We start from the raw sequence: 5,414 nt of genomic DNA on the forward strand, positions 1-5,414 counted from the left end.
AGGATCAGCTTAAATGGTGAAAACACTTTCTTATCCTTGAGTTGAAATATTAGCAATTTGAATCAAGTGACTTTTTTTTTAATTGACTCAAAGTTCAACTGACACCACGAATATTCTTTTGAAATGAAAAAAAAAAAAAAAGAGATTAGCAGTGCACGCATGCTCGGAGGAATAGTTATTCTCCAATTTTACGTTGTACATTTACTGACGTTCTTAAATATCTCTTTTGCTGTTATTCTTAGCAGTTTCTGTATTGCGTCTATTCTTGTAGGATAAATGTATGCATTCTCCGCACAGTATTACATAAAGAACCGGAAGTGCGTCAGTTTCAAAATCATCCGTTTCCTCTTGGTGTTAATGGCCTGTCTTAAGTTTGCATTAACAATATTCCACCTGTTTCATAATAAATATTTTAAACCTTAAGGGCACGCGAAGAAATTGTAGAACGATCGTCAACCACTTATCTTGAGTGCTCGCCAGAAGGAGAAACGACCACAAATTATAAAATCTGCTTCGAAGAAATAAAGAAGTAAATCAGTAGTCTAGGTAAGCTTTCTATCTGCAATACTGTATTCAGTAATTCTACATATTTAATATGGGGTGTTAATTAATATCGTAAAGACCAAAAAAAAAAATCGGCTTCAAAGTAAACGTGATGTATCGAAAGATTATCCGTGAGCCGGTGAATGACTGGAGTCCATTAATTCACACTTACCGAAGAATTTTTTAAAATAAACTCTTTATTTATACATTGTACTATATGACTTGTTATATTTACTACAACGAAAGAAAACGTTGCCATTAAGGATAAGTCTATTATTGATCATTATTATAATCATAAGTTTAAAATGTACTGTTAAAACGGACTCATTTTAAAAATAAGTTTAAAATGAGTCCGTTACATTTCATGAGAAAACTGGAGTGTTCCGTGGCGAGAGGAATTCCATGACACGTATCGAAATTGGACTAACTTCGCCTCAGTTATAAGGGGACAGGAAAACATTAGACGCGTTCCTTGAACTTCTAACGTAGGCCTTTCCAGAAAACGAAATTGCATTAAATAATTTAGTAAATACTAATAATAAATAAGCTTTTAATATTTACATGCATTCAGGTTATAAGACGCTGTCACTATAAACTGGCTTCGGAATATTTTTTTCTGTGCTTTTTCTTCTTTCATAATCGTTCTTGTCTAAAGATTTTGCGATCGCCAAATTTATGAGTGTATCTTATTCTAATAGCGTATGACTTTTGCAATTCAAAACTGTACCTAGCTGTTGCTACATCACTGTAGGCCTAGTGAATGAAATTTGTATTAAAATCGGTTGAACGTGCATTTATTGAGATTAAAGAACATTTTATTGAAGACTACTTCAGTGAACTGATTTTATACTAACTTCGTTAGCTTGTCCATTATTGTAGTAATATTTTTTTTTTAATTTTCGCAATATAATATTCGCAATATGAATGGTTTCTAAGTTTGAATATGTCCTAACGTTCCCATTATTTCATAAAATCTAAAGTAATCGTTAGAATTTTTGGATATTTAGAGAAATTATCATTAATCCAAGAATGGCAGCATTTGTAAAAGAGAATTCAAAACAAATAAAAAATGCGCTTTTTTTTTAAATTTCAGAATTTCTGTTACTTGAAATTCCCAGTACCTTTTTTTTAACAGAGATATCTCGTTATTGGATGCATTTTGTCGTTTAGAATCTTGTCTAAAGATTTTGTGATCGCCAAATTTATGAGTGATATCTTATTCTAATAACGTATGATTACCATATTTAAATAGTCTCTGAGCCAAATTAATGTTTAGTGCTTTAGATATCTGACTGTCGAAACATCGTTAAATTTGAAATAAATATGAATCGAATAAATATATGCTCCAACGGATCAAATAATTCTTGGATTTCGTCGCCACTTATACTGCATGTATAAAGCAAAGGTTAGTTATAAACATGTACTTCAAATATTTTTTTAGGAAAAAATGTGTGTTCTTTTAAAACAAACCTTTTCCGTCATAAACTTGACGAGCGTTTCTGTTTATATTTTTGTTAAAGTACGTTATATTTCATGTATATTTGATCAGATTTTTGAATGGACGATGCAGGACAGACCTCTAAGTGTGATATATTTCAGGCACCTTTTGTCAAAGTTTCCGGTTTGGTTTATCTCCCCTTCCCCAAACATTTACCGGGCTGGTCGAGTATTTCCGTCCTGTTCTTCAGTTTTCCTTCTACCATGACGTCACTCTTCATAAAAAGTTTGGCTACTAGTAATCCATCAGTTTAGAAAGTGTTTCTCCCCCTCCCCCCACTTTCCGCTTAGGTTTCGACCAGAGGTGTGATTAAACAAAAGCGTGTCTGAAATAGAGCCTGCTCTGTTTATCAGTGTAGGAGGTCAATTATCCTGCGGTCTGAAATAAAAAAAGAGTGTGCACAGTTAACATTTTTTATTTTGTGATACTTGGTGGCGCTGGTTTTTCAGGAGCTTTGTGTAGTTCTCTAGGTAAGCCGATCAGCTTCGATGGAGATAATGTAAGGAAATGGGTCAGAGGAGGGTTCTTTCAAAAGAAGAGAGAAAGAAGCTATTAACCTCTTCCGAAAGAAATGATGTCAAATTCGTTAACTCATCGAAATCGTGCTTTCAGTCCTCTATATTTTCAATATGCATACATATTTCTTTTAATAAAAACTACTCGTTTCTGATACGAATGGTTTTTTTTTTTGGGGGGGGGGGATTTAAATCCTCGAACACGTAATGATTGAAAAGATTGTTAGATAAACATAAAGCAGTATCTGCTAGTGTGCCCATATGACGAAACCGATACGGCAAGCATTCTTTGGTATTCTGTCCATAAACTCACACAATAAATATTGTATTCAATAAAATAATAAATATTAAATTACGAACATATAAAAGCAAGGAGCTCACAAGTTTGAAACGAGTTATGAGTGTGGTGCCATAAGTAGTTGGGTTAGAAAATAAGGTAACATACGTTGCTGCGTAAATTCTGACGTATATATCTTACACATTACTTTTCCACATAATCCCTGAAGCGGTTTATGCATTGATCCTACTATGGCACCAGAACATCGAAAAATGCAGCCTCATTGCCCGATTTGTTTGTTAATCTCGCTTACGAAAGGTTGTAAACAAACAGTACATAAATATTGGTATCGTGGGTAGATTAATGCTAGAAAATGCACTTACATTTGGTAAGTGCATTTTCTAGCAAAGTGCAAATACGAAGCCTTCACTACTTCAAGCCTATGATAAGCGAGATTTAGGAAATGAATACTATTGCTTAAATGCATTCAGACATCCATATCTACAGTTATTTGAACCCTGCAGCTTGTTGGTTGGAGAGCAGGTACGTTAGCCTGTTGCCCGAGCAGGATGACTGAGTAATATCATCCTTTATCTCAACCACGATTTAAGAGGAATTTATTAATCATTTCAAGAAGAGTTACACACACACACACACACACACACACACACAAAAAAAAAAAAAATATTCTAGCCTCCTAATTGTTGATTGCACAATGAATGATTTGAATCTTTCCAATCGAAGGACAACATTGCGGCATTGAAATAGTTTCGAATCCGCCGATGACTAGCTAATCTCATATGATAGCGGCATTTTCTTCTCTCTCTCTTTATTTATTTATTTTTTAATCCAAAACTCTAGGTTTTTCTTCCGGCACAAGTAAATCACCTTAAAAGTGCACACCGTCTGTAAACACAATAGAAACCGTGGGATAGAAGTCACTGGCTCCATGTAATAGTCTGAATGACGACAGACGCATCCAGTTTTCCCCTATTGAGATATCACAATAACTATACTAGATCTCCCATTAAGTTTCCTATCGTCATCGCATTTTAAGAACGGATATTCCCAAAAAGTCCTGATAAAGGTTAGTTAACCGGCTTTATACAAGAGAGCGGAGTGTTTTCCCTCCGGGAAACGGATTTTTCAACCGGTAAACACGAAAACCGACTCCGTGTACATATATCTATAGACCTACAAATACCATTAATAGGATTCAGCAGAGGAATTCAACGCGTCTTAGATGAACGAAAGTTAGATCTAGTAGTTGACTGTTTCCTGGTAGCCTTGTTTATCGGGCGACTTATCCCATGTTGCATGATATTTTAATTATGTTGTACCTTCTTATCTGTGCACTCTTGATTATACAGGGTTATGCTGATCATACAGTTTGATCGCATGACATTAAATTGCAGAACGATTAAAACCAAAGAAAGCGTTTCATTTACTTCTGTACTATGAAGTATGATGAAAAGGTTTTTCATACACTCAGACAGACGTGCGTGTGTGTGCTCGTGAGAGAGAGAGGTGCTATTTTATACTGTTCCCTTCCGTTTTTGTTTTTTTTTTAATCGTGCGGAATTTTGACAGTGAAGTATTTGCAAAAATCTCGAGTTTGGTAGCAATATAGATTTTATATATATACTGTATATATATCGCGGTGATGTCATTAGTTCAGGTCTTAATTCGTGCTAAATTCATTTTGAGTTTTGTAAAAAGAAAAACACAAAATCGCAGATTGTGGAAAAGTAAGAAGTGTGCAGAACAGTCGTAACTTCTTGCAAAGAAATTTATGCATAAATTCTGCATTCTGGTCTGTCATGTTGACATCCTGTACTAATGCTTTACCATCATCTAAATTGAGATTTTGAACTTATTATTATTTTATTTTATTTTTTATTTTTTGAAATCTCAAACTTAAGTGACAATTCTGCTTTGATGCAGACCATAATGTGAATGCTATTCTTGAAAGTTTTCTCATTTTTGATGGAGCCGAAATCGCGAATGATACACCGGCATCTAGCCATTCATTAAGAGGTATTAATTCTTGAGAACGCAAATTACAACCCTGAAATAAAGAATATGTAGAATCATTTCGGAATGCTCCAATAGATGTTACTTAAATTTAGAGAAAACAGTTCTGTAATGACTGCAGTAGTACAATCTGGAAGTCAGTTCAGGAAGTTTTAGATCACACTAATTAAAGCGTGGAATAGTGCGTGTATAGGCTTAAAGAAAAGTTTTTTTTTTTTTTTTAAGTTAATGGCAAAAACTCTGAAATCGTAGAAAATCTTTAGAAATAAGTAATAATTTAATAAGACCCGATGTCAGTGGTGGCGAACCCGAATATTTATCGGCACATCATTGAAGTGCGTTAAAATCTAAATCCATTTCTGTCTCTGTTGTTTTGTATTCAATTACAAATACTGATAACCAATTTAGAAAGGGGGGGGGGGAGACGCTCTAGGTTTTATTTTCCTAAATGGGCGCGTCTCTTTATTTGCAAGATATATTGTTTCACTTAATTACATGGAAATGCCTTCATTTTCATTCAGTAGAGAAAGACAAAAAAAAAAAAAAA

The sequence above is a fragment of the Typopeltis vanoorti genome, chromosome 15 (genome assembly GCF_054136105.1).
Source record: "Typopeltis vanoorti isolate ZY-2024b chromosome 15, IOZ_Tvanoo_1.0, whole genome shotgun sequence".
Taxonomy (NCBI): Eukaryota; Metazoa; Arthropoda; class Arachnida; order Uropygi; family Thelyphonidae; genus Typopeltis; species Typopeltis vanoorti.